The sequence below is a fragment of the Canis lupus genome, chromosome 3 (genome assembly GCF_003254725.2).
Source record: "Canis lupus dingo isolate Sandy chromosome 3, ASM325472v2, whole genome shotgun sequence".
NCBI lineage: Eukaryota > Metazoa > Chordata > Mammalia > Carnivora > Canidae > Canis > Canis lupus.
This window is the reverse complement of record NC_064245.1, coordinates 28874704-28887500: the sequence shown is the minus strand read 5'-3', so window position 1 is coordinate 28887500 and position 12797 is coordinate 28874704. Positions and strand designations below refer to the sequence as shown.

The window sequence follows — 12797 nt, the reverse complement described above, 5'->3', positions numbered from 1 at the left end:
TCTAGTCGTGTTCTACTTGGAGAGGTCAGGAGGTAGTTTATTGAAATGGCCTAAAAAGCCTTCCCTTCCTTGGTCAATTAATCACACCCTAGGTTCTGGTTCTTAGGCTCAAAACTTATTTTGTCACCCCACTAAGAATGGAATCATGTTTTAAGGGTAGAATAACGGTGATTAATGAGGCTAATGTATAATGCTAGAATGCCAACTTATTAATATACTGAAATAATTTTTGGTACTTTTTAAAAAGTAAAACTTGATAGCTTGGATATTCAGAGAGTCTGTCCTTAAGGCTGTATTCAGCTGAGATGTTGTAGTGGGTTGTATAGTATCGCCCAAATTTCAGGTCCACTCAGGACCTCAGAATGTGATCTTATTTGGAAACAGGTTCTTTGTAGAGATAATTCATTGAGATGAGGTCATAATGGATTGGAGTGGACCCTAATCCAATGACTGGGGTCTTTTATAGAGAAGTCACACAAGAAGAAGGCAGAAGCAGAGACTGGAGTTAAACTGCCATAAGCCAAGAACACTAAAGACAGTTGGCAACCACCAAAGGCTAGAAAAGGCAAGAAAAGATTCTATCCTAGAGCCTTTGAAGCGAGGATCATGGCCCTACTGACACCCTGATTGCAGACTTCCAGCGTCCAGAAATCTGAGAGAATAAATTTAATTGTATTAAGTCACCCAGTTTGTGGTAATTTTGTTATAGCAGCTCTAGAAAACTAATACATATGTTAATGCAAGCTAACTTGTTCCTCCTTACAGAAATATTTGTGGAACATCAATGTTTTAAGACTTGAGTTCAAACAAGGTGCTATTACTAAGAAGGTACAAGAACAGAAAGCTTCCAGTTTCAAATCTTAGAATCTTTACTTTTTACCATATCCTTTTCCTTTCCTTCCACCCACCCACCCACCGACCCATCCATCCATCCAGCATGTCCACTTTTGTTATAGCACATGCTTGCAATGTACCGAGCAGTGAACAATGAACAAAATAACTACTATCCCTTCCCTCATGGTGATCTCAATCTAGTCACACTCAATAGATTGTAGAAGTCCTTCCACGGCATGCATACAGCCCTACACCAAGTAATTTTAATGACTATATAGTTTCATTGATTGCATGCAAAATACCTTAAGTAACACCCTATCAATGAATATTTATAGTGTTTCCAATTCTTTAATATTATTATAAACAGTGAGATGACATCATTGTCCATACATCTATACCATTCTCTGCTTATCTTCTCTAGATGAAAATCTTAACATGGTGTTTCTAAGTCAAATGGTATGTACATTTGTAAAACTCACCTCTACAGAGATAGTAACAATTGATATTTCCCAACAGTGAGAGCCCATTTCTCTCAACAACATTTGGTACTGGTATTTTCATTTATGCCAACATTACAGGTGACCGATAATATTATTGCTGTGCTTACTTGCATTTCTGGGATTATTAGTGAGATACAATCATGGGTAGAGTCTAGAACCAGGTTAAATGCTGGTTCCACTAGTTCAAAATTACCTAAACTCTTGGTGCCTGTTTCAACTGTAAAGCAAATATAATACTAGTATCTGCCAATAATAGTAGCTAGGAAACGGGTTGATACCTGTAAACTGCTTACAAACCATATGTAGTTTATAGTGTTACTATTAACATTTCATATGTTATCCAAACCTATTACTTTATGTGCAAATTTCCTGTTTATATTCACAACTATTTTTATACTGGTGTGTTCCTATCTTTATCAATTGACAGGAGTTCTTTGTATATTCTAGATCTTCATCCTTTATCTGTCATGTAGTTGGTAAGTACTTTCCTAATGTGTCATCTATCTTGTTTTTCTTCCTTCTTCCTTCATTTTTGCTCTATTTCCCTAGGAAAATTTTATTTTATAATGTTTATATAGTTAAATCTCTCAATCTTATCTTTATGGCTTCTGGGTTTTATGTGGATAAGAAAGCAGTTTCTGGGGTGCCTGGGTGGCTCAGTCAGTTGAGCAATCTGCCTTTGGCTCAAGTTATGATCCCAGGGTCCTGGAATCAAGCCCCCTCAGGCTCCCTGCTGCTCAGTGGGGAGCCCACTTCTCCTTCTCCCTTTGTCCCCAATCATGCTCTGTCAAATAAATAAATAAAATCTTAAAAAAAAGAAAGTTTCCACAAAAAATAGTATTTTAACTTAATGATAAAGTAAAAGACAGTTAACAATTTTGGTTTTGTTTCTTAGGAAGAGGTTTTGGTTTGATGATATCTTACATACATAAAAAGAATTATAACATGAAAAGACAGACTCTGAATCGAGGTACTCAATGTTTACTCAGATTGGCAAATGACAAACTAGAAGCAAAATTTTTTTTTAAATTTTTATTTATTTATGATAGTCACACACAGAGAGAGAGAGGCAGAGACATAGGCAGAGGGAGAAGCAGGCTCCATGCACCGGGAGCCCGACGTGGGACTCGATCCTGGGTCTCCAGGATCGCGCCCTGGGCCAAAGGCAGGCGCCAAACCGCTGCGCCACCCAGGGATCCCCTAGAAGCAAAATTTTTTAGTGAATTTAATCTGCTCCATTTTCCCCTCAAGGGAATTAATTTTACAAATGAAATTTCACTGTGTTTATCTACCTAGGCATGTCTCATCACTTTTCAGTTCTTTAATTACAATCTAAAATTTGCATCCTTTGTGGATTTTCTTACATGTCTTCTTCCAGGTAATTAATATGATTTAAAATGAAAGCATATTTAACATAACACCTATGGTACCATTCAGAGCACTATCCCCCATTCTATATCGTGCCATCATTACCCTTGATATCATTCAACTGCTAGGTTTTAGTTCGTATTTACAACCAACTTGAATTTAAATTTCCTAAAATATTATTCATTTTAATGAAATTAGATATTAGCTTCCCTCCAATGAGTATTAATTTTATAATTCTATTCTATTAAAAAGTAAACACAATGCCATTTGTGAAATGTATGGTCTTATTCTAAATGACTAATGGATTTGTTTGGGTTTTTTGCTTAAGTTTTGAACCAAATCCTGGAGCTAGAAGACACTATTTAATAATCTGAGGAAAGAATAATGGTATATCAATAAATGGAGGTTCCTCCTTATGACCTAGGTTAGATTATGAAGATATAAAATATCTGACATTCTCCCTCTTTGACTTTTATTTTGCTACATGTTTCCTTCATTTTTAAATCAATAAAGAGTAAACTGCCAAAAAACACCAAAAAGTAAACACACTAAGAGTGTTCAAGTTTATTTGGCTTAATTTGTCCTTCACATTCCTATATGTTTATTGTTCAATCTTCAATTATTTTGTACATACCTTATATGCATTCTAAGTGGTGTCATTAGCTGGTGGCAAACAAGCAAAGGCCAATTTTAATATGCTTTATTTATAGATTTACATTAAAAGAACAAAATAAAACAGGATTATCTCCACCACAAGAAATTTTTTTTTTAAAAGATTTTACTTATTTATGAGACACACACACACACACACACACACAGAGAAGCAGACTCTATGCAGGGAGCCTGAGGTGGGACTCGATCCCAGGTCTCCAGGACCATGCCCTGAGCTGAAGGTAGCGCTAAACCGCTGAGCTACCTGGGCTGCCCAATTTTCTAAGCAGAAATTCACTCATTTAAAGTAAACCTTGTACAACCACTACTACATAGCACTTAACTAGACACAGTCCATCAGAGGTCCACAGACCATGATTTTAAGTTCTAATCCAGCTGGAAAAAAAAAACAAAAACCAACAAACTATGAAACACTAGGAAACTACTGTTCTCTACACTTCCACAATGTAGCTTTCAAACTGTCACCAGAATTCCCTTGCTTTACTCAAATACTCAAACAGAAACAGTATCTATAGAATTCCAAATTTCTCAGAAGGATATTAAAGACCCTCAGAGTATATTTTCATTATATACTTCATGCTTTCTACCCTTCAATCATAATATCCATGCTACGTCCCAAATATGCCCTATTCATTTTCAAAATGAGCTTTGGACATTTTTATCTTACTTCTTTTGCTAAGAGGAAATAACTCCTCACCTCCTAACCCCACCTCCTCATCCCTACTACTCACTCAAGATATGCCTCAAATGTCATCTCCTCCAGGAAGCTTTTTTGTCAACTCACCTAGCAAAATTTTAATTCTCTTAAAGTGATTTCTTCTCCAAATAACTTTGACCAAATAGCTGTATCTTGATCACATATACCTATACAATGCTTTATAGTGAGCTGTTTGCATAAATAATAACTCAATTAACAGTCATTCTGTGTATTCACATTAAAAATCATATAGAGGATGGATATGCAAGATCTAACACTTAGTGACAATGGAATTTAGTTGTGCCTGCTTAAACTAGAGGCATACGTGTATATGGCTTCTGGAACTTAGAAAGAACTTGTGAAAACATGAGAATAACATCCCAAAAAGGTTTCTAAAGGAAGATAGATCTTATAACTGAATTATTTCTGGTTTGTTTAAACCAACAGATATAGCCACTTCTGAAGCTTTCTACACAAATACAAAAGGCTCGTATGACCAGGTGACCAGGGTTCCAGTTCTAATTCCTGACTTTGTTAATGAGACCCTGAGTAAAGTGCTTAATTTTTCCAGGTCTAAGGCTCAACATCTGTAAAATGAGGAGGTTGGATCAGAAGATTCCAAGGGTGCATCACAACTCAACAAAATGGAGGAAGAAACACATCCTAAATTCATTTTATTAATATAAAAAATTAAACTATCAGCATAAACTGACAATTTTTTTTCTATTTATTTACAAAGCTGATAAATATCCTGAAACTGGCCCTAAAATGCTTAGTTGGATTTTTCAGGTCAATAAATCTAGCACTTTAACTATCAATTTCCCTTCATTTTACTGAGATATCTTTCATCTTTAGTCTCAAAAGTTGCTGTAAAATTTCTTGTTTCTTTGCAATTCATGACATAACTCATCCCAGTCTCGTGTTTCATCAATTTAACAGTTCTAATTGCCTTATTATCTGCTCTGATGCAGTAGTAAAGCCTCTGAACATTTCATTTACCTTACCATCAAGAAAACCCCATATATCTCAGCCTTAAGGATATTACCTCTACCTCTTGGATGAGCAGAGGCATGAAGAACTTAAGCTCACTGGAAAGCCAATATAATCTATCACTATTTAACTGTTTGTCAATGTTTATGCCTGTCTCAACTCACATTTAATGGGGCTTTTTATTGTTATTTTCCACTATAAAATTTTGAAGACACCTAAATGTCACTAATCCCCTTCCAAGTTTAGCACGTATATTACAATGTTACTTACTTGGAGAAACAGAGATATGGTGCAAATGCATAGGCTTTGGAGTTAGGCAGACTAACTTGCATTAAGTTCAAATCTTAGTTTTGACCTTTTCTATATATATGGTCTTAAGTGAGTCACCTGCCTTTGAGCCTCAGTTTCCTCATATAAAACAGAAAGATTAACTGCTCTAAAATATGATAGTTAATATAAAATAAGCCCAGTTCTTGGTCCAATGCTGCATCATGCAGGTATTGAGTAATTGTTAGTCATGTCCTTCCCATACCAGGGCTCCCGCTTGGCTGAGATTCTGCTTGTTGAAGTGGCTAGTTTGAATATAGATTCTAGCCACTACCTACTTCTATAGGAGCATTCCCAAATGGTTGGTTGTAATCCATTAGTCAGGGTTGCACTCCAAGACTCCCAAAATAAATTCAGTGGGTTGTGATCATAATTGTTTCAATGAAAGAAAAAAGAACGGAACTGGAAATAATGCATCGTTTAGTGGCAAAAATTGGAATATTTCATTAAATTTTTGTTTCAGTCATGTGTGTATATGTATACTGTGTCATGATGTAAGATAAAATATATTTCCACATTTGAGGTAGATCAGAAGAGTCTGAAATACACTACAGAGAAGGGAGTCATCTTTGGTTGGATCACTTCTCCTCCCTGCCCATCTTGCCCAGGGAAATGTACTACAGAGACTAGTATTTCAGTATATTGAAATCAAAAGGCCCACTAGCAATGTTACTCTACAGAAAGAGTTATTTATATATAGATTATATATGTGTGTACACATATGTAGAAATATGCTTGAAGTTACCTGCAAAGTTAATAAGACAGTGCTAATAAGACCAAGAAGAAATGATACTTTAATTCTTGCCTTAGAAGTATCTTTTTATTTTATTATTTATTTATTTATTTATTTATTTATTTATTTATTTATTTATTTATTTATTATGATAGTCACACAGAGAGAGAGAGAGAGAGAGAGAGAGAGAGAGAGAGGCAGAGACATAGGCAGAGGGAGAAGCAGGCTCCATGCACTGGGAGCCTGAAGTGGGATTCGATCCCGGGTCTCCAGGATCTCGCCCTGGGCCAAAGGCCAAACCGCTGAGCCACCCAGGGACCCCAGAAGTATCTTTTTAAACTACTAGTCAAGTCCATCTCTTTTTTTTCTACTTTTGAAACATAGCAGCAACTAAAAGGTTCCCTGGGGGCCAAAAACAAAATAAAACAAACAAAACAAAACAAAAGAACCAAACAGATAATAAAGAGATTTACAACCAGAAACCCAGTTCCCAAATGAGAATGCCACATTTAAAATCTAAAACGTATTCCAGGGATCCCTGGGTGGCGCAGTGGTTTGGCGCCTGCCTTTGGCCCAGGGCGCGATCCTGGAGACCCGGGATCGAGTCCCACATCGGGCTCCCGGTGCATGGAGCCTGCTTCTCCCTCTGCCTGTGTCTCTGCCTCTCTCTCTCTCTCTGTGTGTGACTATCATAAATAAATAAAAATTTAAAAATAAAATAAAATAAAATAGACTCTTTAAAAAAAAATAAAAACAAAAACAAAACGTATTCCATAACCACAACTCTTTCAGGAAAATATACTAATCTTTTGGGGAAAATATTTGTCTTTTAAAGCAGACACAAATTAAATGGGAGTTGGAGGAGGGATGTTAGGGAAAGCTTTCCCCAGAAAGTGATGTCAAGTTAGGATCTGATGATTAAGAACTAGCAGAGCAAAGAAGAAAAGGGTATATGCAGGAGTAGCAAGCAGGGATGTAGCATTTTAGGTACTAAAAAAGAGCACAAAAGATTCTAAAGTGAGATAGAATATGGTACGTTGTTTGAGGATTAAGTAAAGTTGGTTCATGAATGTGCAGAGATAAAACTAACCAAGAGAGGAGGGGGAGCAGCATAAAATCTTGTAAGATCATACTAAAGAGTCTGGATTATTCCTAAATGTATTAAACAATCCTATCTGGTGAGTGACATAATCACATTTTAGTTAAAAAAAAGATCACTACGACTGCAATATGGAGAATGCAATAGTAAGAGGATGACTAGGGCTAGGCAAACAAGGATAGTGAGGTAGTGATTCAAGAGAAAGACAGTGGTAGCCTACTCCAGAGTGGTAACAGGGGGAAGTGAGATATAGATAAACTTGAAACTTATTTTAACTGTAGTGCATGATGGATGTGGGAAGAGAAAGGAGAGGCAGAAGCCAAAGGTAACTGGGCCGATGGTGGTGTGGTGGTACCACTACTGGACATAAGGAACTCTAGAGGAAGAGTGTGGGAGAGGAAAAACATAAAACTACAGCAGTAGCCCCTTATCCATGCGGGATAAGTGGCAAGACCCTTACTAGATGCCTGAAACTGTGGATAGTACAGAACCCTATATCCACTAGTTTTTTCCTAAACATATATACCTATGATAAAATTCAATTTATGAAATAGGAATAAGAGATCAATAACAATAATAGAACAAAATATTGTAATAAAAGTTACGTGAATGTAGTCTCTCTCAAAATATCTAATTGGACTGTACTCACTTCTTGTGATGGCAGGAGATGATGAAATGCTTACGTGATGAGATGAAGTGAGGTGAGTGATGCAGGCATTGTGTGACGTATCATTAGACTACAGTGACCTGAGACTGTGAAAACAGATTCGCAGAGGGTAGGGGTGGAAATACTGTAATACCTTTTAGATCATGTTATATTTAAGATGTTTCTGTGACATTAAAGTAGAAATGTCAAGAGGTAACCAGACCTGGAGTTCAAGAGAAATGTCTGGGCTAAGGATACACATGTGGGAGTCATAAACAACTGAGGTCACAGGAGTGGGTGAGATTGGTCATTGAAGTGCTCACAGAGGGCAGCCCCGGTGGCGCAGCAGTTTAGCGCCACCTGCAGCCCAGGGCGTGATCCTGGAGACCCTGGATTGAGTCCCACGTCAGGCTCTCTGCGTGGAGCCTGCTTCTCCCTCTGCCTGTATCTCTGCCTCTCTCTCTCTCTGTGTCTCTATGAATAAATAAATAAAATCTTTAAAAAAAAAATGAAGTGTTCACAGAGTGAAAGGGGAAAAGAGACCAGATAGACCCCAGAGAACACTTAAGAGAGGGCAAGCTGCATTAATGCAACAACTACATCTTTTCTTTTTAATTGAGGTATAACTGACATACTAGTTTCAGGTGTAAATATAATTATTGCAAAATATTACAAAATGATCATCTCAATAAGTCTAGTTAATAACATCCACCACTTGGGATGCCTGGGTGGCTCAGCGGTTGAGCATCTGCCTGTGGCTCAGGGCACGATCTTGGTGTCTGGGATTGAGTTTTGCGTCAGGCTCCCTCAGGGCAGCCTGCTTCTGCCTCTTGCCTGTGTCTCTGCCCCTCTCTATGTCTCTAATGAATAAATAAATAAAATCTTAAAAAAAAATCACTATATGTAAGTTACAACATTTTTTTTCTTGTGATGAGACTTTTTATACTAGTTTTAGTCGTCATTATATCTCTATCACTCAGGCAATATCTGTCATATATTAGTGGCTCAATAATCTGTTGCATAAATAACAAAAGAAGGAGAAACCAAAAGTAGGACTGAGGAGGGGATAAGAGGTAGAAGGAAAACCAGATCACTGTAGCAAAAAAAGAATAGGAGGGCAGCCCGGGTGGCTCAGTGGTTTAGAGCCCCCAGGGCGTGATCCTGTAGACCCTGGATCGAGTCCCACATCGGGCTCCCTGCATGGAGCCTGCTTCTCCCTCTGCCTGTGTCTCTGCCCTTCTCTCTGTGTCTCTCATGAGTAAATAAACAAAATCTTTAAAAAGAAAAAAAGAATAGGATTATAAATCTTTTAAGAAGGAAGGAAAGGATAATTCTGTCAACTGCTGCTAGTAAATCAAGATAAAGACTATTAAGATACTATGGGTGACTTTTGTTTCACTTCTCTTGGTAAGGAAAGATTACAATAGGTTAAGAATTGACTGGGAGGTGGGATCATGGAGGCTCTGAATACAGGCATGGCTTTTGACAAGTCTGGATCCTAGGGAGGGAAAAGAGAAAAAGTTTTATGCTTTTGATTCATTAAGATGTTAGTGAGTTCAGGGGCACCTGGGAGGCTCAGTAGGTTAAGCTTCAACCCCTGATTTCGGCTCCTCTTGATCTCATGGGTTGTAAGATCAAGTCTTGTCTCTCATTTGTGCTCAGCAGGGACTGTGCTAGAAGATTCTCTCCCTCTGCCCCTCCTCCACCACAGGCTCTCTTACGAGATTCCCTCTATTTTTTTTTAAGATTTTTTTATTTTTTATTCATGAGAGAGAGAGAGAGAGAGAGAGAGAGAGAGAGGCAGAGACACAGGCAGAGGGAGAAGCAGGTTCCATGCAGGGAGCCCGATGTGGGACTCGATCCCGGGTCTCCAGGATCAGGCAGGCCCTGGGCTGAAGGCGGTGCTAAACTGCTGAGCCACCCGGGTTGCCCACGAGCTCCTTCTACCTCTCATACATTAATAAATCTTTAAGATGCTGGTAACTGCAGCATGCTTGAATACCAGTAAAGAGATCAAAGGCACAGAGAAGAGAAGAAACAAACAGAGCAAGGAGATGGGATTGAGAGCACAGGTAGAATGCTGACTTTAGGTAAGAGAGGTTCAGATCTCTGATTCTAAGAAGAATAAGGGAAGTGAGTGTGCGTACTGCAGGGAAGTCTATAGGTTTGATGATATGCAGGACATATACAAAGAGCACCTGAGACAAAATGGATTCATCCATTAGCCAGGAAGACTTCATAAAGAATACTCAAGAAGAGACATAAAAATCAAGGACTAGTCAGTATTATTCAGAGCAGTATATTGGGGAATATTCTAGTCAGAGGTAGCTGCACATTCAGAGAAGATCTGAAGAGAGACTTTATATTCAAAAGTTGTTTACCGACAACTTTTATGTTTACCAAGCCCCAAAATAGAGAAAGAAATTGGCTTGAGCCTAGATTTGGCCCTTGGCTCAATTTCACCTACCCTTCAAGTTGCTGCTGATACAGTTCAGGGAATACTTTCTATCCTGAGAGGTCACTCTAATTATCCCAATCAGAACACTCTAAACAATTAAGTATTCAAATATTTGAAGAACTGTGAGCACGGATTCATTCACCAGTCACTTTGCTATGAACCAAAGGCTTCTTGAAAATTACTAAATTCAAGGCACCTTCCTGGATTCTGGAGACTACAAAGAGATTATGTTTTGGCACTCTCAAGGAGTTTAGTCCTTTAATGGGTAGTATAATTAAAAAGTTACCTGAGGCCCATGGCCCAAAGCAAGTAAGATTTATTCCTTTTTTTCCATCCCTTACTTCTCTTTTCTAGTATCTTATGTATCTACCTGCAACACTTCTTTCACTCATCCCTATCCTTCTCCCTACCTTACCTTACCGGCCATCAAACAAAAGTGTAGAAAATTCTTTTCTCTTTTTTTTAAGTGTAGAAAATTCTTAACACTTATTCTTACTGAACACTGTTTCATATTTTTAAGATCTCTAATTAAAAATTAGGCAAGTTGGGCAGCCCCGGTGGCACAGCGGTTTGGCGCCGTCTGCAGCCCAGGGTGTGATCCTGGAGACCTGGGATCGAGTCCCACATCGGGCTCCCTGTGTGGAGCCTGCTTCTCCCTCTGCCTGTGTCTCTGCCTCTCTCTCTGTGTCTATGAATAAATAAATAAAGTCTTAAAAAAAATTAGGTAAGTTCAACATTTTACATTCTAAAGAAAAGAAAAAAATCTAAGTTATTTTTGTAAAAGGCCCTCAATGATTTTTCTTTATATGTCAATGGTCTCCAAGAGAATACTGAAGACATTTGGAGACTTAACATTTGAGGACTTAACTCAGTAAATACCCCAAAACGTTCAAATAATATAATTTTAATATTGTTTAAATACAATTCTTAAGGTTATAAGCTGTGAAAATAGTGTTCAAGAGTAAGTCAGTCACCAATATGGTGAATAAGTCTGACAACTATCCAGCATCCAATCTCAATGTCACTATTCTATTCCTTATATTGTCCTTGTGAGTGATGGAACACCAGTAAATGAATTAAAACACACCAAAACAAATTTGTTTCTTTGAGGAAAAAGAACCAGAAAAGAAAGTCAAATACTACTGGTAGTGGCAATAAGAAGTAAAGGAATATAAGAAAATTACTGTTTGCAAATTTGGGCATTTGAGAAAATCTCAGAACACATCCCTCAACAAAACATATACTGTCTATAATATTTTCTCCAATTCCATGTCATCATCTATCAACATGATGATCAACAGCCAGAAAACTCTTAGTTGGGCTATTAGGAATTCTTAAAGATTTGATAATGAACTACGAACTATGATATTTTATATCATTAGACTCAAAACACTGACTAGGAGAAAGAAATGTCAGAGTCAAAAGTACTGCCTTACTAAAAGATAGCATATAATGGTTAGAAGTATGCACAAACAGATCTAAACTCTAGATTGCAGAATTCATTCTGCTGCTTCATACCTGTATATCCTTTTGAAAGTCACTCAATTTGTTAGCCAGAAAACATTAACATGGTATTGAATTTGTAAGGATTTTATCAGTGCAAATACCCATGAGAGAGAAAAATGAGAAGGGAGCTGGAGGAGGCTAGAAGAGTCATCAGACCAAGATACAAGCCTGACCCGAGTGCAGGAAAGACCAATGAAAGTTTAAGAGGTAGCCTCCTAGACTGCCATGCGGTTTTAAGAAGGTCTGGCAAGGCCACTAGGGAATCCTCAGGCCAAAGTCATTAGGGAAATCCCGTATCATCCAAGAAAAAGTCTGTATACCATTGGCTGTTATCAGCTCATGGGAAGCACGGCATTGGGAAAAATGTAGCGTCAGATTTCACAGTCCAGTAGCTGGACTCATACTTAATTACACTCTCTCTCTATAGAGGTCTTCAAGTTCCATGCTCATGGCCACCACAAGTTCTTCTTCACATACAAAAATGTGTCTGTGTGTGTGCGCCCGCGTGCACATGCACGTGATACTGGCATCTAATGGATAGAGACTACGGATGCCGCTAAAAACCCTCCAATGTAAAGGAGCTTTCCCCAGCACCCAGCCAAGAAGTTATTAAGCCCAAAATATCAAAAGTGCCAAGACTGAAAAAACCCTGACTTGCAAGCAGTTTGTCATAACCTTGTCTAGGCTCAGTAAATATTGTCTTAATTACATGATTTTTGTCTTTCCTTAGTACCACAAGCTCCTAGAACACAGAACATGTTACTCATCCATCTACATCCATTAACCTAGTCAGTCTTAGCCCTTTTACAAATTTGTCAAAGTATAAAAAGGTCAGTGCATTGGGATCACCCAACAGGTGCTCCTATCCTGGGTCTACCTACTTCCTAGCTGTTTATTTGGGGGCAAATTACTTAAACTCAATTTCACCTGGAAAAAAAAAAAAACACCTCAATCTCATCTATAAAAT

At 38.0% G+C, this 12797-nt stretch overlaps 1 protein-coding gene and 1 long non-coding RNA gene across 4 annotated transcripts in view; one reads left to right on the top strand and one right to left on the bottom strand.

Moving 5' to 3' along the window:
- LOC125754848 (uncharacterized) overlaps nt 1–4869 on the top strand; it is a 7115-nt gene extending 2246 nt beyond the window's left edge. The window contains exons 2-3 of one of the 2 annotated variants that reach the window (XR_007409772.1): nt 1782–1810; nt 4643–4869. This is a non-coding gene — a long non-coding RNA (uncharacterized LOC125754848). Of the gene's footprint in view, nt 1–466; nt 684–1781; nt 1811–4642 lie in introns of those variants that run through there. The other variant, XR_007409773.1, reaches the window with a different exon arrangement.
- The window catches only part of TBCA (tubulin folding cofactor A), a 75617-nt gene that overhangs the window by 42048 nt on the left and 20772 nt on the right, over nt 1–12797 (bottom strand). The gene's annotated exons all lie outside the window — the stretch shown is intronic.